Source organism: Octodon degus, unplaced genomic scaffold, assembly GCF_000260255.1.
Source record: "Octodon degus isolate 3935 unplaced genomic scaffold, OctDeg1.0 scaffold00263, whole genome shotgun sequence".
In the NCBI taxonomy this organism is placed as follows: domain Eukaryota; kingdom Metazoa; phylum Chordata; class Mammalia; order Rodentia; family Octodontidae; genus Octodon; species Octodon degus.
The window spans coordinates 1,989,443-2,015,177 of NW_004524839.1; the positions used below are offsets into that span (position 1 = coordinate 1,989,443).

General features: G+C 37.0%; 1 protein-coding gene and 1 pseudogene across 2 annotated transcripts in view; one reads left to right on the forward strand and one right to left on the reverse strand.

The window, feature by feature from the left end:
* The window catches only part of Clcn5 (chloride voltage-gated channel 5), a 224,782-nt gene that overhangs the window by 180,296 nt on the left and 18,751 nt on the right, over window positions 1-25,735 (reverse strand). The gene's annotated exons all lie outside the window — the stretch shown is intronic.
* LOC101591757 overlaps window positions 1-25,735 on the forward strand; it is a 32,376-nt pseudogene that overhangs the window by 1,895 nt on the left and 4,746 nt on the right.

The window sequence follows — 25,735 nt, forward strand, 5'->3', positions numbered from 1 at the left end:
ATATATCTTTTCCTTTATAGGAGATAGTTTCAAAACAGGTTAGTAGGACAGTTACAATAATTAGTACACTGCATATTGTTGTCTTCGTAGTGGTTATTCATAGTACAAGATGCAGACATGATAACTTGTCTAAATACTATTAATACAAATCTTTCTTCTCATTGAACTAAGACAAAGTAGCTGTATATCTATCCTATTTTGTATATACATAATTTTTTTCACTACAAAATGGTCCTTCATTTATATCCCCCTTTTTTGTTTAGTTTTTTCAGAGATGAGTATTCCACTGCCATTCAAATATTGTAGGTGCATGAATTCAGCAAAATAATCCAATATAGTCCAGTAGTCCATAATAGTAGTGGGTTATCTGCAGAACTAGCAATGTCAGTTGTTCACTTGAGCCTTTTACAGCTCAGCACATGAATATGGCTTTACTTTTTTTTTCTTTTTTTTCTTTTCAAAGTTTTATTGATAAACATATAGCAATGAGACAGTTTCAAATCAAATCGAAAGTACAGTTTCAACAAATAATACACTGCATATATCCTTCTTAGTGGTTAATTGCTGTACAAGGCTTTACTTTTTATACCTCATGTTTATACTTTTCTGCTGGATGGTCAAGACCAAAATAAAGCAAGACCTATATAACAAAAAAAAAAAAAAGGTAACTTTTGTATCTGACAAGGTCAGTGAAATCCCCTCAGGATTTACTCTGAAACCCTGTACCGCAGTTTGTACCTCTTCTGTCAGTGTCAGCCATCTGGATACATCAAGCCATTGCTTGACCAATTTGCTCTCTGTGAAAGCCTGAGAGAATGTTTTCTCTCTATGTGACTCTCCTTAGGCACACTCTACATCATCAGTTACTTTCCTCTGTAGCCCCATAATCTCCTTGAACAGAAAATCTGAGACACCATTGAGCTACAGGATGTTACAGTACAGGTTCTCTTATATCCTGAGTCCTCACTGACCTTGAAGGGCTAGGGCCAAAATATTGGCTATCACAAAGTCATTGCTGGAAGCAAGCCTTACCCTGAAACCAAAACCAGAGAAGGATACAGCCAAAAAACAGAACTATAGGCCAATCTCCCTAATGAATATAGACAGTAAAATGCTCAATGACATACTGACAAACGGATATAGCAAATCAAGATTATACACCATAGGGCCGGCCAAGTAGCTCAGCAGATTAAAGTGACTGAAAGCAGGTTCAGGGCCCAGGGGTTTGATCCCTGGGCATGCTTTGCCAGCCCCGTCCTGGGGTGCACTGAGAGGGCAACTGAGACTGGGTGTGGTGGCCTGTGCCTGTAATCCCAGCTCTTGAGAGGCTGCAAAAAGGCAGATCACTACGAGTTTGATCTACTAGTGAGAACCTGAACACCCTGTAGACCCTTCCCTAAAATACAAAAAAAAAAAAAAATTATATGCCAATACCAAGTAGGACTCATCCCAGGGCTGCAGGGACAGTTCAACATATATAACTTATCAACATACTAACAGAGTACAGCAATTAACCACTAAGAAGAATATATGGAGTGTATTATTTGTTGAAACTGTACTTTCGATTTGATTTGAAACTGTCTCATTGCTATATGTTTATCAATAAAACTTTGAAAAGAAAAAAAAAACATACTAACAGAGCCAAAGACAAAATCCACTTGAATCTCTCAATAGAAACGAAAAAACATTTGACAAAGTCTAACACCTAGTCGTAATAAAAAAAAATTTACAGAAAATTGGAATACGTCTTTTTTCTCAATCTGATAAAAGCTGTCTATGACAAACCAATGGTCAATATCATACTAAATGGTGAAAAATTAAGTTTGCACTCCAAAATCAGGAAAAAGATGTCTCCTATCACCCCTCTTGTTTAACATACTTTTCAAAACATTAGCTATAGCAACTGGATAAGAAAAAGGAATAAGGATAGGAAAGGAAGAAGTGGGCTGGCCAGATAGCTCAGTGGACTAAAGTGCCTGCTTAGGCAGAGCACAGGGGCTGGGGTTTGATCCCCCGCACCACAAGTAGTGCTGGCTCTGCCCCTGGGGTGCCCTGAGAGGGTGATTGAGACTGGGCATGGTGATGCATGCCTATAATTCCAGCTCTTGGGAGGCTGAAAACAAGCAGATCATTAAGAGTCCGATCTCTGTAGTGAGACCATGTAGACCCTGTACTAAATACATTTTTTTAAAAGAGAGGAAGAAGTTAAATTACAATTATTTGCAGATGGCATGATACTTTACATAGAAGTACAGTATCCCCAAAACTTCAAAACACTCCTAGAATTAATAACCTAATGCAGTAACTTAGAAAGATAAAACTCAAAACTCAAAGAACACTAGCCCTCCTGTAAACAAATAGCAAACTCACTGAAAGAATAATTAGGGAAACAATACCTTTAAAAACAACATCAAAAAATAAAATATTTAGGAATTAATCTAACTACAGAACTCTTGAAAAAAGAGATCAAAAAGGATATCAGGAGCTGGTGGGATGGCTCAGTGGTCTGGAGCACCTACTTAGAACAAGCTAAGCAAAGCACAGGGACCGCAGTTCAATCCCCAGCACCACATGCCAGCCAGCCCCACCCCCTGGTGGGCTGAGCTGGCCACACACACAAAATAAATAAATAAAAATTAAAAAAAAAAAAAGAAAAGGATATCAGAGGGGCCGGGGAGATGGCTCAGTAGGATAAGTGCTTGATTGGCAAACGCAAGGATCTGAGTTCAATCCCCAGCTCTGCCAAAAAAAAAAAAAAGAAAAGGATATCAGAGGGGCCGGGGAGATGGCTCAGTAGGATAAGTGCTTGATTGGCAAACGCAAGGATCTGAGTTCAATCCCCAGCTCTGCCAAAAAAAAAAAAAAGAAAAGGATATCAGAAAGTGGAAAGATATTTTTAATTGTTGAATAGGCAGAACCAATTAGTGAAAATTACCATAATTCCAAAACTATTATACAGATTTAATGCAATCTCAATCCAAATATCAATAGCATGTATTATTACAGAACTAAAGAAAACAACCCTAAAATTCATTTGGAACCAGAACAGACCTAGAAAAGAAAAAGCAATTCTGGGCAACAATGACAAGCCAGGAAGCATCACAATTCCTGACTTAAAATTACACTACAAGTCTACCATGATAAAAATACAATGGTACTGACAAAAAAGGGGTCAACTGAACAGAACAGAAGATACAAAAACTTACTCCAAACACTCAGCCACCTGATCTTTGACAAAGGAGCCAAACACATTCACTGGATGAAAGATAGCCTCTTTAAAAAATGGTGCTGGAAAAACTGGCTTTGCACAAGCTAAAGATTAAACCCAAACCCATAATTCTTGCCATGCAGTAAACTAAATTCAAAATATATCAAAGATCTAAATATTAAAGGAGAAATGCTTAATTTGTTGGAAGATAAAATATGTAAAACTCTTGAAGACATAGGTAGAGCCAAAGACTATGAACAAAACCTGGATCACACAGGAAATATTACAAAGAATCAATAAATGGGATCTTACCATATTAAAATGCTTTTACACAGCAAAAGAAATCACTAAAGAGTAAGAGACAACAGTGTGTTGTCTACTCCTCAGACAATCTTATTATCTAAAATATATAAAGAACTAAAAAAAACCTCTGACCCCCCCAATTTAAAGACCCACCTCAGTATGTGAATCTGAAATAAACACATCTAAATAAAGAAGTACAATGGCAAATAAATATATGAAAAAATGCTCAACATTACCACTCATTGGAGAAATGCAAATTAAAACAACAGTGAGATTCCATCTCACTCCAGAAAAAAAGTCTATCATCAAGAAATCAACCAATATGGACTACTGTTCTATATTGTATTATTTTGCTGAATTCATGCACCTACAATATTTGAATGGCAATGGAATACCCATCTCTGACAAAACTAAACAAAAAAGGGGGACATAAAGGAAGGACCATTTTGTATCTGTATATAAAAAATAGGATAGATATACAGCTACTTTCTCTTAATTCACTAAGAAGAAAGATTTGTACTAATAATGTTTGTGGACAGGATGTCATGTCTGCATCTTGTACTATGAATAACCACTAAGACAACAATATGTGATGTATTAATTATTGTAACTGTCCTACTGACCTGTTTTGAAACTGTCTCATTGCTATTTGTTTCTCAATAAAACTAAAAAAAAGAAAGAAATCAACCAATAACAAATGCTGTTGAGGCTGTAGGGGAAAAGGAGCCTTTTCCCACTGTTGGTGGGGATGTAAATTGGTAAAACCAATGTGAAAATCAATATGGGGATTCCTCAAAAGAATAGAACTACAGGTTCTATTTCACCAGCTATTTCCCTTCTTTGTATCTTCCTGAAAGAATTAAAAGCATCATATCACAGTGATATATGCACACCCCTGCTTACAGCAGCACAATTTCTAATAGCTAAATCTTGGTAAGAGCCCAGATGTCAATCAACAAATGAATGAATAAAGAAAATGTGGTTTTATTTATATACAATGAGGCCACCGACACAGTTCGGCGGCACAAGCACTTGCCTGGAAACCACAAATCCCCAAGTTCCATCCCTGGTATCAAAATAAATAAATATATAAATTTTAAAAAAATACATACACACACACATAAACATAATTTTATCCTTTGTGGCAATATAATATTAATATTAGTACTATTCTGCCACAAAGGATAAACTTGAGACATTTTTAAGTACATGAATGCACCTTGAGACTATACTTTAAAGTGATTTGATAAGGTCAGTGAAATCCCCTCAGGATTTATCCAGAGATCCTGTACCTCAGATTGTAGATCCTTTGTCAGTGTCAGCCATGTGGATGAGTCACGGCCATTGCTTGGCCAATGTGCTCTCTGTGAAAGCCTGAGAGAATGTTTTCTCTCCATGTGACTCTCCTTAGGCACACTCTACATCATCGATCACTTTCCTCTTTGGCCCCATAATCTCCTTGATCAGAAAATTTGGGACACTACTGAGTTACATGATGTTACAGTACAAGTTCTCATATGTCCTGAGTCTTAACTGACCTTAGAAGGTTAGGGCCAAAATGTTGGCTTTCCTTGTGGCCCTCTTTTTTCTCTAATTTTGGTCTGCAAAATTAGGTTGTTAACCATCCAGAACACAAGCTTATTGTTATTACCATACAACCTAGGCTGTTAAGCTTGACCTCACTATCTGTCTGAATATCAAACATCTTAGGCATAGCATGGAACAGGTATTTTTCATCAAGTATTGAGATGTTGAACTTTAAGTCCCTACAGAATATGATGAAAAAAAATTAAAATATATTTTAAAATAGGCATAAAGAATTATATAATTCTTAAGCTACAACTCTTGTTGCATAGGTCTTGCTTTATCTTGGTCTTAACCATCCAGCAGAAAAGTATAAAAACGAAGTATAAGAAGTAAAGTCATGCTGTTATATTGAGCTGTAGGGGACTCAGGTCAACAATTTCTGACATTGCCAGTCAAGCGGAAGACCCAATACTATTATGGGCTACTGGACTCTTTTAGAATATTTTTCTGAGTTAACACACCTATAATATTCAAATAATGAAACTAAAGAAGAAAAGGGGATACAGATGAATGTCCATTTTGTATCTGTGTATTCAAAGTGGCTAGCATAGATATATAGCTACATTCTCTTAATGAATAGAGAGATTTGTTCTAATAGTGTTTGTAAATAGGATATCATGTCTGCATCTTGTACAGCAAATAACCACTAGGAAGACAGTATGCAATGTGTCAATTATTGAAACTGTCCTACCAATTTGATTTGAAACTGCCTCATTGCTACGTTTCTCAATAAAATTATGAGAAAAAGTAAAAATAAATAAATACAAAAAATAAAGTGATTTCAGTTTAAATTGTGCTTAAATATCACATTGTTTCTCTTTTGTGAGAAATTAAAAGTGTAAATAAGGATGTCTTATCTATCAAATGAATGATATATATTCAGAAGTAGGAAGAAAATTGGAAGAGGAACAAAGGATGGAGAGGGAATGGGAGGAAGGGAAAAGAATAGAAAGAAAGATGGAAGCAACGCTTTTATAAATAAGGAAAGGAAGAGGGCTGAAGGGATGGGAGGTAATTAGGGAAAAGAGAAAAATCAACATATCTTACATACAGATAGAAATTCCTTATGCTGAATGTAATCCTTATGTATATCAAAAAGTATCAATAAAAGTAATTTAAAATGTTTCCTAAATGGACAACCAAACCACACATTGAGAAAAAAAACTACATCTCAGGAAGAGTAGTGAGCAAGATTTGCTTCTGAGCTACAAACTAGTTCTTTACCAGCTCCAGCCAGTTCTGGGTTACAAAGACTCTGCCCTAAAATAGCCAGAAAGGTGGCAGCTCCTTCTTTCCCTCTTCTCCCAGCTCGAGCTCTTGCATCACCAGAAGGACAGGTTTCTGGTGCTTCTCATCCTCCCCTCCAGCCACATGTTGCAGAGGTATATTCCAGGCATGCAAGCGCAGCAACACAGACCAAATGTGCTTTCCTCCCATCTAGCCTCCACTTATATAGTAAAAATACTGTTCAAGGTACAGTAAGCCAAGAACCCTGAATCTTAATCACCCTCATCCCAGCTCCCTCCCAGGGTAGAGGTTACAACACTTCTTCATCATAAAATTATTCAGTAAAATAGGAATAAAAGAGAAATTTTTCAATTTGATTAACGACTTTCTGAGAAACCCATAGCTAACATCATAATTAATAGCAAAGGACTGAAGGCTAAAATCAAGAACAAGATGAAATCTGAAATCTCATATCTGCTATTCAATTGTGTACTGGAAAGTCTAGCCAGGGTCATTAGGCAGGAAAAATAAAAGGCATCCAAATTAGAAAGTAAGTAAAACCATCTCTCAAACCATATTGGTGATATTTCACTGAAAACTAAAATAAATATGTTAGTAAGGTTCCAACATGCAATGCCAGTATTAACAAATCCATGTAAAAAAGAACAAGATGAGGTTCCTCTGAGTCCAGACCCAAATAAGGGTCCCACCACTGCTATTTTTTTCAGTACCTGGGATTAAACTCAGGACCTTGTGCTTGCCAGGCAGGGGCTTATGCCGCTGAGCTATTTCCCCAGCTCCTCCCTACTGCTACTTCTGACCAGGGCCTTGACCAGAAGCTCAGGGACCATATCACAGCACCTCACCACCAAGGCCTGTCACCTGACCTACCCTTTGCACACCTACCCCATGAAAGAGGAGTCACATGCATGTCAGAAAGGCTGCAGGCTGCTTTCAATTTGTCCGTTTGTGGATGATGGTAAATTATAGCATAAGTCTGCATGTACAGATGTATATTCCCAATCTGATGAACACATGCTTGTCATATCAGTTGCCAGAATCAGCTGACATTCATTAAATTGAGACAAGAACAATCCATGTCCCTGATGCCAAAATGCATCTGTTCTTCCCACTAACATGGTAAGGTCCTTGCAGAGTGACATAATGGACTCCCTGAACTTTCTTGTCTGCAAGCTGATGATAGAAAAATAGTTATATTTCAGTCTAAGCCAGAAATTCAATATGCACCACAATTGGAACAGAAGCCTACAAATTTGAGACATCGTCTCTAAGCAGAGCTTCTCGGATCTGCAAATGAGAAGCTCACCAGTTCACAGGAACTATCTTGAAGATGAACAAAATGATGGATTTTTAAAATGTTTCTCAGGGGCCGGGGAGATAGCTCAGTAGAATAAGCACTTGTCTGGCAAGCACAAGGGCCTGAGTTCAATCCCCGGTTTCAAAAAAAAAAAGTTACTTCAAAATGAAAATAGTCTAAATAAGTCAATTAAAGGCAGAAATCTATATACCAGATATAAAGACTAAGAACTTATTAGCCATAAACTGCCTACAAAAATCAACTTCAAATGACACAAATAAGTTAAAAGTAAAAGACTGGGAAAGGATATAGTATGCTAATAAAAATCAAAATACCGAAAAAGCTTTATTAATATCAAAGTGTAAAGCAAAAACTATTACCAGAAATAAAAATGGCATGTCATAATATTAAAAGGACAATTCATCACAGATACATAAATATCCTAAACTTGTAAGTTCCTAACAACTAAAGTTCAAATATATAAAGCAAAAACAGAATACCAGCAAAAACTGATAAATTCATAACACTGACATGTAGCACAAAATGCTGTTTAATGACACATTTTCAGTTGTATTGAACTAAAAATCATTAAACGTTTATTGAGTAAAAAATCTATGCATTTGTATACACTAACAATGAACAATCTGAAATAACATTAAGAAAATAATCACATAAAATAATCATCTAAGATACTTAAGAATAAATACCACTCTTTCAACAACTGATAGAACAGAAAAGCAGAAAAGATATAGAAAATTTGAAAAATACTAGCAAGTGACTAGACCCTACTGATATTTATAGAACATTCCAACCAAAAACAGCAGAATGTATATTCTTTTTAAAATTTCTGAATCATATAGCAAGTCTAAGCAAATTTATGTTTTCTGAGTGAATTTAAAAGAATTTCAATGATACAGAGTATGTTCTTAGGCTGCTATGGCATTAAATAAGATAGCTACAAAATTCCCCAAATATTTGGTAAGCATTAACAGCCTTCTAAATAACCCATGAATCAAAGAAGCAATCAAAAGAAATATTACGAAGTATTTTGAACTGAATGAAAATCAAAATACACTATATTTAAAATTATGGGATGTTGTCTATGCAGTATTTGAAGCAAAATCTGTATCACTGAACTCATACTATGAAAAAAGTTTCAAATCAATGCCTCAGCTTCTATAGAAAGTTACAGAAGGAGAGCAAATGCAACCCAAAGTAAGAAGAAAAAATATTAAGGATTAATATGGAAATCAATGATAGAAAACATAAAAACAATAAAGAAATCAGGGAAATAATAAGCTGATTCTTCGAGAAAACAGTAAAATGTAATAAATCTCCAATGAGACTGAACAAGGTAAAATGAAAGAAGACAAGACATCACTATCAAGAATGAGAAAGAGGGGGCCAGGGAGATGGCTCAGTAGAATAAGCACTTGTTTGGCAAGTGCAAGGGCCTGAGTTCAATCCCTGGTTCCGAAAAAAAAAAATGAGAAAGAGAATAGGCTGGTAAGCTTTAGAAGTACAAGAAAATTCTGTGATAATTTTTACTACAACAAATTTGAAAACAAAGATAGAATGGGTAAATTCTAGAAAAGACACACAAATTACCAAAGCCAACTAAATAAGAAATAAAATACAATATGTTTTTGTTTTCGTTTTTTGTATTTTAGGGAAGGAGCTGCAGGATGTTCATGGTCTCACTACTAGATCAGATTCACAGTGATCTGCCTGTTTACAACCTCCCAAGAGCTGGGATTACAGGCATGCACCACCACACCCAGTCACAATTGCCGTCTCACAGCAGGCCTGGGGATCGAACCCCTGGCCCCAGAACCTGCTTCCAGGCACTTTAATCTGCTGAGCTATTTGGCCAGTCCTACAATATGCTATTGAGGGGCAGGGGAGATGGCTCAGTGGAATAAGCGCTTCCCTGGCAAGCACAAGGGCCTGAGTTCAATCCCCGGTTCCACCAAAAAAAAAAAAAGAAATTGAATTTGTACTTGAAAATATTTCCCCAAAGAAAATTTCAAGTCCAGCTGGCTTCATATGGGAATTCTACTAAATAATTAAAGAAAAAAAATAACAAAAGTTCTACCGAACTATTTCAAAAGAAATTCCATGAAGCCAAGTATTAGTTTGATATCAAAACCTGGCAAAGATGTCTGTGGGAAACCAAAGATCCTTAACACTTTTAACAAGCATACCTATAAAAATCCTCAACAGAACTTTAGAAAACAAAAAAATAAAAATGATAATCAAGACCCAGCATGATTAATCCCAGGAATGTATGGCTGATTAACATTTGAAAATCAACAGCACACCTGTAATCCCAGCATGAAGGAGACCAAGGCAGGGAGATCATGAGCTCAAGGCCAACCTGGGCTATCCACTAAGATCTTGTCTTTAAAAAGTAATTCAGGGGCCAGGGAGATAGCTCAGTGGACTAAGCGCTTCCCTGGCAAGCACAAGGGCCTGAGTTCAATCCCCAGTTCCATCAAAAAAAAAAAAAAAGTAATTCATTGTATTAAAAGATTTTAAACAAGCTGTGTGATCACAATAGACAGAGGAAAAAAGCAAAAACTAACATTTATTTCTAACTTTTAAAGAAAGTCTCAGCAAAGTCAGAACAGATAGAAACTTTTCAATCTGATAAAGAACTATAAAAGCCTACAGCAAACACTGTACTTACTATATTGTAAAAGACTGCTTTCCCCTCAGATCAGAAACAAAGGGTATGTGCTGTCACTTCTATTCAACATTATGTGCTTACTTCTTTTTAACATTGTTCTGGAAGTTCCAGCCAACACACTCAGGTAAGACAAAGAAATAAAAGCATCCAAATTGGAAAGGAGGACAGAAAACTCTTAATAGTAGGAGCCATGATCATCTATGGTGAGAAGCTATAAAAACAGCTAATAAAACTTGTGAGTTCAGCAATGTTGCAGCATAAAAGGTTAGCACATCAAAATCAATTGCTTCTACATAGAGTACTAGCAACAAACAAAAATAAAAACAGCATTTCAAATAGTGTCAAAAGCACTTAGGGATAAATCTGACGAAAGATATGCAAGGCCTGTATATATATTGAAAACTATAAAACATTGCTGCCATGCTGGCCCTGCCCCCAGGGTGTGCTGAGATGGCAATTGAGACTGGGCGTGGTAGCACTCACCTGTAATCCCAGCTCTTGGGAGGCTGAAAACAGAAGGATCACTACAAGTCCAATCTGTATAGTTAGACCCTGTACTGAATACATTAAAAAATTGCTGAGAGAAAAGAAATACAACCTACATAAAGGTATATTGGTTTATCATACATCATTATGTCCTAACAAAGCTGACAAAGATTGAATGTTCTCAAGGCAGAACAGAAATTCTCAGGAATTATCCGACCAGCTCCATGCAGATCTTCCAGGCCCTCTGCTACTTAGATGCTCAATTGTAAGCTGAGAAGTATGACCTCATGCATTCATCTTCCAACTGGAACAAACAACACAAGGCTTTTGGCTAACCTGTTTCAATCCTTCTGGGTACCCTAGAAGCATATATATTTCGTTAGAGTTGACACAACTTTCAGTCTTTTTACAGACAGATATACTTCAGGAAAGGCTTTCCCCAAGCTGTGAATACTCAGTCCCCAAAGACTGACTCCAGATAAAGTGATCTCATGTAGAATCTGTATGCATCTGCCTTTGAGGAAGCAATGGAAAAGAGAAAGGCTTGAAGAACTGAGTAATATGCTAGTCAAAAGAATGAGTTTTGTAGACAAGTGCCTCACACATAGTAAGTACTATTTTTAAAAAACTACCCAAAAATAATCTAATCAAATTTAAAAATACATATCATCAGTTCAGAATTTTTCATAATCTGGATTAGAGGTGAGTAGAAAAAGATCTTTATACTAGAATAAAGGCACTTGATTAAAACATCATGAGCATAAGCGAGCTTTCAAGGGACATGATATATCCACTAAGCAAATTAGCTATAGAGGGTCTTTTGGCAAGAACCAAATTGCAGCTTAGTGTAGTAGTACAGACTATGTAGACAGACTGATTCTATTCAAATCCCAACATCTTGGGCCAGGTTTACAGCTCAGTGGCACAGCACCTGCTTGGCAAGCACAAGGTCCTGAGTTCGAAATCTGGCACCAAAGAACCCCCCATAATTTAATAATCATGTAACCCTCAACAAAGTACTAAACTTCTGTGTGATGCAGTTTTTCAATCTACACAGTAGAGGTAAAGAAGTATTTACTTCATAAAACTGTCTTGATGATTAGAGTTAATATATACATGTTTAGCAGACAGCCTAGCACAGAGTTCATCATATTTAAATAAAATCATAAATATATTGATACTTGCTTATTAAAATTGTAACTGACATTTATTTCAAGCTATAATTTTCATCAATATACAATCATTTTACTTACAATTACAATTGGTGTTTTCTCTTATCTATGCTCCTTCTGTGAAGGTTCTTTCCAGAGAACCTGTCTTGGAAATAGTTTACTTTTCTTATGAAGCAAAAGCAGCTCTTTTACTCATACACTGGTTAACATTTTCTGGCACATTGTTAATGCTCCACAAATACTTCCAGGGTCAAACATCCTTCCAGGTCAAAGCAAACTGACCATAGTTAATACTGTTATTTCTACAGTGAGACAAAAATACAATATGCATCAGATCCAAGTAGGGAATAAAGGTCTTGTAAGAGGAAGAATTACCACCTAACCAGTTAACCAACCTCAATGAATTTACCAAGATAAGAGTTCTGTTAGCTTCCTGAGAAAGTGGCAGACTTAAGGCTTTGGTTGGAGCCAAACTGATAATGCAATGCAGGCATTGTTTAGAATTCCTTCATGATAACAAGAGAAAAAGCAGACCTAAACATGGCCTACAAACAGAAATGAGGTGCTATCTTCTAAATGACCTCACTGGAAAACAACGTTAAGTCATCAGGATAACTCTAAATTACTCTTTAAATATTCACTAGTCATTTCTTTGTTGGGGGTAAATGGACCATGTTTAAAATATTTGTCCTGAGATGCCTTCTAAGGAGAGATACCAATTTCCCTTTGTCCAAATACAAAACCAGAATCAAACAGGAAGAAATATTCAGGAGAGTAAAAGCAGAAAATATCCTCTCCTCAAGCAACAAGTGCCTTCAAATGAAGCTTCTTAGTTTATGTATATGTTTATTTTTATATATAATTGTGTGCATTGTGTGTACATGCATTATATACATGAGGAGAGGAGAGAGACAGGGAGGGGAAGATGGAGAGGGAGAGGGGAAAAGGGAGGGAGGGAGGCCACTCTGTTCTGCTAGATATTTTTTGTTCCTTCTTTCTAATTTTCCATTTCTGTGAGTGCCATCTGTTGCAGCAGTCTTGTCTGAAATCCTAATCACCCTCTCTAGCCTCAAAGCACATACTTCACAGAAAAGAATAAAGGTAAGCATTCTTGATCTTGGCCTCTCCAGTCTCAAAGGAAGGGTTACTGCTGCAACACGACTTGCTCCTTCTTGCTCCACCTTTCTACACAAGCCATTCTACTCTACCCAGAACCATTTGCTTTCACCATCTAGCCCTTTCCAACTCAAATATTTGCTAAAAATATTTTTAAAGCCCAAATTATGTCTGTTAATTCCTTAACCACTCAGCTCCTCTGGAGTCACTGGTGCTACATTCCTCTGCCCACCATACATAGTACAAGCACAGGTATGCCAAGACCTTAACATCATTCCAATATGGGATTGGTGGCTCATCTCATTCTATTGTTTCTAACATAAGATAGCACGATATCAATCTGTCACCAGCACTTCACCTAGCTGTACCAAGAAGAGTTGAAATTTTCTTTCTTTCTTTCTTTCTTTTTTTTTTTTTTTAGTACCAGGGATTGAACTCAGGACTCTGTGCTTGCCAGGCAGGCTCTTATTCTACTGAGCTATCTTCCCAGCCCCAAGATTTTCATTCTTAAGGAAGGAAAATATGAGACTGGGCCAGGCTTAAAATTAAATGAGTTAAATTCTCATTTTTGGTAAAGACCAAAATGAGAATGCCAAAAAGCACCAAGAACAAGCTTACCATCTCATAAATTAAAATTTGTTCACTTGTAATAAGGGATGACATTTCAGAGGAACCTTGAGATGTTGCTCAATGAAAGAGAGGAAGGAAGTTTCTGTGGGTTTCTGTGGAAAAATTCTGAGGACCTAAGGGAAGCAGGGATCCATTCTGGATTGGTAACTATTTCTGAGGCAGGACTAAGAAAAGTATTAGGGAAAACTAGAGTCTGTGCCTGTTATAAGGCAAGAGAAGCTCAGCAATAGGGAATTGCCAGTAATAAATAGAAGGACAACACTCTGAAAGTAGCATTAAGAAAGCAGGAAAAAAACAAAGAAAAAAGAAACAGTCTCTGAAAGAGATCTTTCTGTCATCTTCCAGTTGCTGTATAACTTTGGAAGAAAACACATCTATTAACTGTGCCATTTTTCAGCCCAATTAACAGCAGAAGGTGACTTTTTCTTTCTCAGTTCCAGCTAATTCTCACATTCCTCATGTTTTTGGCTCTTCTTGTGAGATGGGCATGGATGTTATGCATCTTCCAATATCTACTTAATCCTGCAGATGTATAGATCTTGAGCCAAATCATACACACACCAAAAAAAACCTCTGAGTTGTATTTCTACTAACTTTGAAAGCTTAGGTAGATTTTAAGGGCAAGTGGAAGGATTTTGCCTCTTCTTCCTGTCAAAAGTAATGACTGGAAGGGAGAATATGAGAAATGAATATCTTGCCACTTTGGTGATGTTGAAGAATATGATGTGGTTTCCTGGACAATCACCCAAGATCTCAAAAAAGATAGACTTCTGGTAAGACTTCTGAAATTTCACAAAGTCCAAGAGGAAATGATATTGCTAGAGATTGACTAATATGATGATTATGGATATAAATGAAATGTACAATGAAGAGAAAATATCACCAAATGTAACACAGGAGAAAAATACATAAGGGAAGGGATTTTTATGTATTCAAGAGAAAACAGAGGAAGATCCAGGGCTCAAGAAGTACTAGTGTACTAGTTACAAAGTCACTGAAATGCTTCCAATGCTAGAAAGCAAATATGATTTCACAGTTAACATCATCAAGATCTGGTGAGGCCATTTCTGGCACTTGGTCATAAGTAATAGTGTTATTGTTTTTCTTTTTTGAGACAGGATCTCACTATGTAGTTTAGTCTGGTCTTGAACACACTATGTAGTCCAGGCTAGCCTCAAACTTGTGGTGATCCTCCTGCCTTGGCCTGCTGAATGCTAAGAATACAGGCATGTGCCACCATGCCTGGCAATACCGTAGTTTTCAAAGAGTAGTGCTTTGAAGCCAAGATAACTAGTGTTGCAATCCCTGTGCTGCCTCATACTTGTCATGGGATCTTAGTTAAGATCTTGGTCTCAACTTCCACTGTTCCAACTGTAAATTGAGTATTACAATACTTACTTCACTAAACTATTAATGAAAATTAAACATTATGATGTATTTAAATATCTGTCACAGTATACAGCACAGAGTAGGCATCCAAAAGGTGGCCATTATTATTAGCAACATCATCATCACTACCATTCGTAATAAGGGTAGTACTTTTATGAAAATCAACAAACCAGAAAGTAGAAACATGGTAAATAACATTTGGTTGAAAATGTTAAGAGGGAGAGAAAAGAGGGAGAAGCAGTGTGGTTACTGGATCACACTATGAACATCCCTGGAAGAAAGATACAGCACTGAGTTCTTTCCCCCATTCCTTGTACTTCTTTTCCCTTCTAAACAGTGATCGTCAATCTTGCTTGCCCACATACAAACACACATGCATACACACATACATGTACATAGACAAACGCACATACATTTTCTCTCTCCTCTCTCTCTCTCCCTCCTTCCCTCCCTCCCTGCCCCTCCACTTCTATTCTCTGTATCTAAGGGCACATAATCTACCAAATCAGAAAAATTGCCAACTAGTGTACAGTCAGTTTTTAGAACAAGGAATGTTACAGAAGCCACTGAAGGATGACAGACTGAAAGATGAGGAAATACAGATGGTTCTTCCAACATATTTTGAGATAATGGGAAGAAAAAGATACCACATGAGTCTGAAAATCCAATCAGACCAACAAAATTGGAGCAAGGGAGAGTAGAAGGGGAAATCTTACATGTTTATAGATAGAGGAAAATGAGCTCCTTCAGAGTAATACTACAGATACTAGAGAGAGAAGGGAGGGGTTTGGGGATATAGCTCAGTGGCATAGTGCCTGCCTGGCAAATGTGAAGTCTTAAATTCAATTCTCAGTACAAAAAAAAAAAAAAAGAAGAAGAAGTTAGGTGATTAATGGAACAGAATATCTTAAAGAAAGCATCAGAGGATAGTAAAAAACAAAGTTATCGTGAAAAAGATACAAAAATAATAAAGATAAAAGTAACAATGGAAACAAATGTTTAGACAGAGGCTTTGTGACCAATGGGTTCTCTTTGCAAGAAAATATGTAACCAGATTATCTGCTGAGAAGAGGCCGGTACAGGAAGGGCTAATTTAAGGGCCTGGAGGGGTGTGGTAAGAAAATGGAACAGTTGCTGTGGGAAATTGGAAAAGAACCAACTAGGAATGTGTAAAAAAGGATTAGCGAGCAGCCGTTGAGAATCCAGCTGTGGTTAGAAATCACAGTTTGGTCATGGATATAATCAGCATGGTGAGGCAATTTCCCCTAGCACTCACTCAGTGGCCTGGGAACAGGACAGAAGACAACAGATGCTCAAGTCCATCTAGGTTTGGGGACTGGCAGGGCAGGTGCAACGGAATAAGAGGGACATGAGGGAACTGAGGGTACTGTGGGAATTGATATCAAATGGCTGGTACAGCCAAGTAGGGATGGGCAGTGCTTGCTGGGTAGAGAAAGCACCAAAGCAGGAGGCTGAAAGTCAGGAAGAAAAGAGAAGGGACTAAACATGCTGATGAGGTTCATGAGGTTCTGTGAGAATGAGAGAACAACAGATGTGTAAGGCTAGAGGTTTTAGTAGAAAAGTTGAAATTCAGAAGTAGAACAGTTCCAGATGTTGACAGGATTAATCAGTATGGGCATGTGAAGTGGTTGCTGAGGCAGAATGACATGAAGGTCATATGACTAGAGGTCAAGGAAACAATATTCAAGGACGTCGGATTATGCACCAGTGTGGCCACAAAGGTGATATGAGACAATGCTAGGAGTTGAGGCAGCATAGATTGCTGGAGGCCTCAGAGCACAAGAGCTAGTAACCCAGAGATTAGTTTGTGCCAATAAAAAGAGTTGGCACAATACCAGATAGCATGCATGTCAAAGAATAAGGTAAAAGGAAATGTGTTGAACAGCACTATGGCCTCAGAAGCCTGCTTGAGATTGAGGAATTATTGGAAGATGAGCAGCTTCCAATTAAAGTGTGTTGTGAAGAAAACAATATTAACAAGGGGGGAAATTTCAGAAAAAATGCTTGCAAATACATGAGCATTTCTTAACTAAAAACCAAAAGTTTTAGAAGGCACAGGAGATCTGAGAAGGGAGTTCCAGCCAGGGAACCATATGCTTCTAAAAGGGGAAGGACTATGATGAATCTATAAAAGGGAAACTTCAACTTTTAGGATGCTGAGGAAGCAAAGAGGAACTACAAACACTGTTTGGCCAAGAAAGAAGAACTGACTGATAAAAGTAGAAGTGAAAGAAATCTTAGGAAATACAGCCATGTTATGCTACATATTACTGTGTAATAACCATGGACAAAAAAGATAGACTCAAAGATTTTTACCAAGGTATTGGGAATAAGAATTTCTTTAAGAGACCACAGTGACCCTGAAGTGGTCTCATGTCTAAAAGGAATGAAAGATCTGGAGGGAAGAGTCTCATATTATCAATCATATGATCTAAGAAAAAAAAGGCAAAATGATTAAAGGATGCAATGTAGTTACACAGAAAATATACTAGTGGGCTACAGGAACTAATGTAACTGCAGCAGGTGTCAGATCTTTCAAGATCATCTAACTTAAGTAAAGGATATATGTGACAAGTCAGAGAGTGCTAGAGATAGATAAATAGATAGATAGATAGATAGATAGATAGATAGATAGAGCAAGTGTACAACCAATAACACCAGTGGAATGATTCAGTTTCTATCTCTATCCCATCTTAAATGATAGGGATAATTTTCTAAACTGAAAACGGTAACATAAACATGAATAGGGTTCATTAGAACCCAACAGATGCTGAGCTGTGGAAAATGCCAGGCATTTCAAATGAACTTCCATCTGTGGGCCCAGATAAAATATAGTCTATAGTACTAAGATAACCTACATTCCTGACTCAGAAGCCTCTGCTAGTGATCACTGAAAGAAATGATAAACTAGAAAGATAAAGAATAACTGTAGTTTGATAACTAGAAGCCCAACTTTCAAAGCCAGAACATTTCTGAAACATCTCAGAAAAAAAAAAAGTGCTGATCTTGATGGAAAAGATAAAACAGTCTACAGTGGAGTACTAAACAGATGGCTATCAGCTAGGATCAGGTCCTGAGAATGCTATATCAAGGTAATGCCAGTGATTATCTTTGAGTTTCAATATGTCATTAATGATTCTTTTTCTCTAAACAATGCAGTCACAGGAGTGAGAAAGGTGTTTCCCAGACTATTACACAAGTAGGTTGATTTATGACTGAATATTCTTATTTTTAAAAAGATGCTAATGGAACAAACTATTACTAAATACAACTTCAATGAACTTCAAGAAAATAATGCTGAGTAAAAATATCTCAAAACAATACATACTGCCCAATTTCATCTATGTCATTCATGAAATAATGTTAAGTATAGAGATGGAGAACAGATTTGTGGGTTTTAGGCAGTAAGGATGGGGAGGAAGAAGGGTAGCACAAGAGAGTCCTATGCATTAGAGTTCAGTATGCTGATTACAGTGGTGGTTATGCAAAACTATGTATGTGATAAAATTGCACACACCAACACACACACTCAGGTGCATATACACTCATGTTCTCTCTCCTTCCCTCCCCTTGATTCCTTGATAATCTCTATGGATTGCACAAACATCAGGGGTTTTTTAAGCACTAGGCATTGAACCCAGGACTTTATATATGTTGAGCAAGCCCTCTGCCACTGAGCTATATACTTCACTGGCCTTCTTTTAATTTTTATTTTGAGACAAGGTTGTGCTACTTGTGATCCTCCTGCCTCAGCCTTCCTTTTGAGTAGCTGGGATTACAGGCATATACCACCAGGCCTGGCCCTAAGTCAGTTTCTCAGTTTGATATTGTATGATAGTTACAGAAGATGTTACCAGTAGAAGAAGCTAATGGAGCTAAAGATATAGCTCAGTGGCACAGGGCCCACCTGGCAAGTATGAGGTTGTGAGTTCAACTCTCAGTACTAAAAAAAAAAAAAGAAGAAGAAGAAGCTGCTGGTGGAAGGGATACATGGGGCCACCCTCTATATTTCATTTCAGTACCCATAACTATCTCGATTCATAATTATTTTCAATTACAAATGTTTTAAAAGAATGTTAATTAATAAACTAATTTTTGCCTCACAGAGGAGGGTCTGCTTGCATGCTTCAGGCCCTAGACTTAACACTACTGCAATACCATTTTAAAGTTAAGTTAGGAAAAGGCAGTACATGCAAGAGGGAAGTCACAGGCATATGATGGTGACACCTGGCTCAGAGGTCCCAAATGAGCCTGAAATACCCTCCCCTGGCCACAAAGGAAGCTGGCTTGGGGAAGAGAACCGGAATGAGATGTGGACTTTTCACTCTGCCCTTACTAATTAGTAGGGCTAGGGAATGTTACCTGGCTCCCTGAGGCTCCATTCCCCATTTATCTGAGCACAGATTAGAAGAAACATCAGAGATTTGTTTTTTGTTTGTTTGTATTTTATTTATTTATGGGGGGGCTGGCTGGCATGTGGTGCTGGGGGATTGAACCACGGTCCCTGTGCTTTGCTAAGCTTGTTCTAAGTAGGTGCTTTAGACCACTGAGCCATCTCACCAGCCCAACATCAGAGATTAGTGACAAGCACTGAACAAGATTGCATTTAAAGGTGAATGACAACTTATTTAACCATGTTAATTACTTGATCCTGATTTGACAATGGATCGTATATAATGTAACTGTCTATAAATCATTCTCCCTTCAGAAAAAAAAGGAAAAAGAAAGACAGTAAATGAATTTTCATACAATTTATAAATGACATAAAGTACAGAGACATCACTAATATGTTTTCAAATAGAACTAAAATCCAAAAACTATCAACAGATTAGGCTAGGGTTTGGAAGATAATAGAGATAAAGATAAAGCCTATCATTATATCCTAAGCATGTGGAACAGTGCTTGACAAAAGAAAAGGACTTGGCCAGGGATATAGCTCAATAGCATAAGTGCCTGCAAGCAAGCACAAAGTCCTGAGTTCAATCCCTGGTACTGAAAAAAAAAAGAGGACTCAAACAACAATCTAGTAAAAAAATAAGTGAATGTGAATTTTTTTTAAATATTCATCATGTCTGCATCTTGTATTATGAATAACCACTAAGAAAACAACATGCAATGTATTGATTATTGAAACTGTCTCATGGCTATTTGTTTCTCAGTAAAATTATTTTTAAAATAATAAAAAATAAAATAAAAAAATATTCAACAAGCTTAGTGGAAGTTCATCTAAAAAGGAACTTTAGTCTACAGAATGATAATATTCTTTCTAGCTGGAAGAATATTCTACTTCATTAACAAAGTATATATCTTTTGAGATGATGTGGAAGTAAATGTTACACTACCTCTGCACTATGTACACTATGCTCTGAGCTATTCAGGTCTCTGCTCTGGGCTCTGCACATACAGGACCAAGTCAATTCCTAGAAAGTCAAATTTTAACTAGAGTGATCCCAAGGAAGGCAACTAAGATGGTTAAATACCTAAAATTCAAACTATATGAAGACTAAACACAAGATAGCCTGAAAAAGATAAAATGTGATAAATGCAGGCAGAAGCAACAAGTTAGATAAGTATGATATAGGCCATAATACAATAATAATATTAGATACTCCAATGGAGGTAACATGACAATTACAACATGCACTCATACTTGTGTCCTTACCTGGCCAATGTCTGGAAGGATAGCAAGTAGAAAAAGGATTGGATCTTTTTCTGGATGGCCATAGGAGTTAAAGATTGGAAACAGATTTCAGCTTGATACAGAGGATTTTCAAATATTCCCATCTTCATGACAATAGAATAACAGCATTAAAAACAACAAGGATGTGCTAGTATACATTGTAAGCATTGTATATTTTTGTAGTACTATACATTTTATTGTTGAATCATCACAAAAGTTGAGGGAGGTAAATTTCATTAAACCCTTTTTTACAAATGAGAGAACAAAAGCACAAAGGAATTAACTGATCTGTGTATGACTGTAATCACAGTTAATCAAGTGTCTGAAGCAAAGTTCAAATTCCAGCAGCCCTACTCCAGAGCCACTGCTTGCAGGTAGCTAGAAGAATCACCCACTAAGATCACTGAAGGTGAGTGACCTGTTAAGCTCAGTCTGAAGCTGCACTAGATTAAGATATTCCCACATGATAGAATTCTAGGATCTTCAGTGATAGGACCGTTCAGTTTCCAAACTCAGCATGGAGCACTTCTGGAAATGGCCTGGACTAGGGCTAACATTAGCTTGCAGGCCCAAAGCACATTGAAGCAATAACACCAGCCTCAAAGAATGAAGAAACACACTTGAAATAATGGTACAGAGTTCTCTTATATATTGAGATTGGGTTTGGCTTAAAATTTTTTTCATTTTGTATGATAGCTATGTATACAGGTATTAATAATGGTGCTCTGTGTTTAAATTTGAGAATACAAAAATTGTTTAAAACATAACATAAAAAATTTTCTCTTTGTATTTTCTAATTTTTAACTGGTTGTAACAAGAACATATTACATCTATTTCTCCCTCACTTGTCACAGCCTCCCTTCTGTTCAGTTTCATCTCCTTTCTGGGGCTGTACTCACACCAGCCACTAGGGCATCAGCAGGACAGGAAGCAGTGTTAACCAACAATGCCCTCATTTCCAGGCCGGGTCTGACCTGGTCTGTAGAATCAGCCCTCCCTGAAACAGAGCTGTTTGACGTGTTTCTCGTGGTAGCATTTCATGTGAGGCCGTCCAGCCAAGACCGTCTCTGCCTTCTAGGATATTCCTCATGGCATTCCATGAAGGCTGCTTCTCACAGCTCTTCCACCCTCTTTTCATCCCCTTCCTCTAATCCAAGGCAAATACTTCCACCTACGCTGAAGGCCGCACTCCCTGGCTCCCCCTGGAATTGGTTACACCACCAATGCACCTGCAGCTGGCAGACCACTTTGTAAGGCACACTAAGGAGCAGCTCTACTCCTGCCACCAGGGCGCTTGCCTTGTGCATGGCCAGCTCTCTGAGCTCTTCCAGCCTGCATGCTCACTGCAGGTCAGTGATCCTTCTTAGTCTCAATTTCACAAAATCATTTATCTTTGGTTCCTAAAATATAATCTGGTAATTTTAAAAAACTAGAGGAGTTCTTTCCTTCCAAATTTTATTTTAAAAGCCATATTCTGTTTTTATTATTTAGTGTTTAAAGTTCCTTTTCATGCAAGTGACTTCTACACAAAACCAAAGCAATAAACATTTTGTCCTCACAATTCTTCATCTTATCAGATATTTTGCTTATATACAATGTTATGTGTATTTACATACAGTATCTATTTTACTGGCATAAAACTGCCAAAACAATCAGCTTCATGTACAGTTGGTAGCTGGAAGAAAAGCCAGGATTGAAAGCAGTGGCATTGGTGGGGTGAGGGAATGATTTTTCCCAATCTTCTCATTTCAAGGCACATATGTTTCTATGTGACATTCCTGGCCTTCTTCTGCCCCTTTCCTCATTCCTCCCCATGAAGGGAGATATAGTCATTTTCCTGAGAGATTAGACAAGAGGAAATACATGTTAAATCTGAATTTCAAGATGAGGCCATTTTAACCACAGTTTGAAAACAGTCTATCTGCTTGCCCATCCATCTGTACATACCTAAAAACATATGTGCAGGCATGAACTCTATGTTTAATCAACATTTGCTGCCTAGCTGAGGCAAGAGCTCAGAAATCAAAGCAGTCTGTTCCATGATAGAAAGTCTCTATGTATAAGAATCAGAAGAAGGTACAGCAACACAAATAGGTCCTGAAAAGTACACATATGACAGGATCTGATCTTTCTCCATTTTATGCTACCGACAGCTTCCATTTGGTGAGCACAAACCATGCCAACTCAGTGATCTTTCAGCTAGATCTGTATGTCTCTTCAGTTTCAAAAAGATCACTATTCAAATCCTTTTCATCTTTACCCAACCAGCTCAAATGTCACCTTTTTCCTAAACCTTCCCTCTTCATCCAACCTATAAATTACCTCTTATTCTCTTAGAATTTTAAGTCCTTTGTTTCTACCACTTATAGTATATATGATTTTATATACAGTAATGTGTGTGTATGTTCTTTTTCTACATTATAAATTCTTCAATGGAAACATCCAAGTCAATAATTTTTTATGAGCCACAGTATAAACACAATGTCTTACATAGTTGCTCAACAGATGTGTATTGAACTAAAACCCTAGCATGGTCCAAAGTTTAAAAGCTTCCTTGTGCCAGGCATTATGGTGTACACCTGCAATCTCAGCTGAAGAAGGAAGATTACAAATGTGAACCCAGCCTAGGTAATTTAGCAACGCAGTGACACCCTGTCTTAAAAAAGACTCAAAGGGCTGAAGATATAGCTTAGTACAAAGTTCCTGGGTTCAATGTAATGAGAGAGAGAGAGAGAGAGAGAGAGAGAGAGAGAGAGATCTTTACCTCTTATTAATGCACTCATTAAAGGACAGGCCCAACGTCCACTTTGGAGATTTAATAATGTGCAAACTTTTGCCCAATGGACTTAATGTTTCTGGCTTCCTCAGCCTTTTGTTTCATGTATGTGATAAAAATGTATTTGATCACTTCCAGAAATAAGCTTAATAAAACTCTCCAGAACAATACTAACAGAAATATGCAAATGTAAGATAGATAAATACATAGATATAGATATATATACACACACTCATATATTTTAACTTTTCTCAGAGTCACATTAAGAAAAGCAAAAATGAAGGGGTGGAGTCAACTGTACTATGTTTTAGTTGACCCAATATATCCAAAATGTTATCATTTCAACATGCACTCAGTGTAAACATTTATTGAGATATTTCATGTTATTTAATCACACACAGTAGGTCTTTGAAATCCAGTGTGCATTTTACACCCGTAGCATATCTCAGTTGACATCCAGTACTACCTATTAGCTGTAAAAGCTAGTTATTCAATTTTTCTTCGTCTCAGTTTACTAAGTTTTAAGAAGAGGAAAAGAATATCTCACAGACTTGGATTGAAGCTTAATAATGAAATATGTGTAAAGGGCTCACAACAAACAAAACTTGGCAAGCTGAAAGAAATCAATAAATATTAAGTACCACAATTGCCAACCATTTTATGAAAAAAAATTGAGCTAAAAAAAATCAAATGTATTTGCCAAATGCAACCAAACCAAAGCTAATTCTACTTTCTGTCTTTTACACAGTTGTATACTGAACCAGGCAAGGCAGCTAGGAGGAATGGAAAATCGTATTTTTTACCCATTTAAGATTCCAAACTGCTAGCCAAATGGAGATTGGGAGTCAGTCCAAAAGGCAACAGTCTTCAAGATGGTAGCTTAGTTAAATGCCATCTATCTGTGCTATTAACAGTCTTTTTACCCATGACTTCTATTAAGCTCAGCCCTCATTTGCTGTAACATTTCAGTCATGTCAACAGGTATAAACAGTAATTTATGCTTTATTCTGCATTATTTTGGGTCATGAAGACAGAAGATTCTGACATAAATTCACAAAATGCCCAGTGCCTAAGGCCATCCAATCTTTTGTCAAATACTTGATTGTGCCCTTCAAGAGACTCAAAGCAGAGAAGATATAGAAGTCACAGCCAAATGAAGGAACAATGGCCTTGGAATGAAAAAAAGCACAACATGATCTTGGGTGATCCATTTAAACACCTGAGCTATATCTCAATATAAAGTAACACTAAGTATTAAAATATAAAACTACCCAAGATCAAATTGCATCAAACCTTAACATTCTTCTTACCTCTCTTTAAGTGTTCTGACAATATGTTCCTCTTGAAAACATGAACAGTGAAATAGTTTTAGGACTATTTAATACTAAAATAATTTGCATATTTAGAAAAACAAATAAATTGTTTATCTACCTAATATTTATGCTGTCATCACTGGGACCCAAGTAATCCTTATATCCTCTAGCTTTTAGCTAGGTAGCAAGGTTAACAATTATAGAACATCAGCATAAACACAAAGGGGCATCAATAATCACATCCATAGATTTGATGTCCTACTCCTAATTCCTTGGACCTAGGTTCTTCAACTGCAATATTATGGGCATCTTGGGTCAGATAATTCTTTATTGCAGGGTGCTGGCCTGTGCACTGTAGAATATTTAGCAGCTTCCCTGTCCTCTTCCTCATGATGCCAATAATACCTCCTCATAGTTGTGATGGCCCAAAATGCTATCAGACATTGCCAAATGTCCTCAGAGGCAAAACTGCCTTCAGTCAAAAACTACATACCTCTTTAATAAAGACTTGCTACTGCTAGTATGGTTATGATACCCTCATACTAATATAACATGTAATAACTCTCACTGGCAATCTGGATTTTCAAAAGGCATAATTTATCCAGTTAATTTGCATTTAACAGAGATACAGTGGACTATATTCTTGCAAAATGACCCATTGTACTGCAGAGTTTATCTGTATATCTTTCTCAGCCCCAAAGCAATGTTTTCACACAAATGGTTATTTTAGTAGCTAATATTTGAGATTAAGATATTTACATTTTAGAGCCTATGATGTGCTTCTTTAAATGAGAATTATGGCTTTAATTTACTGACCAAC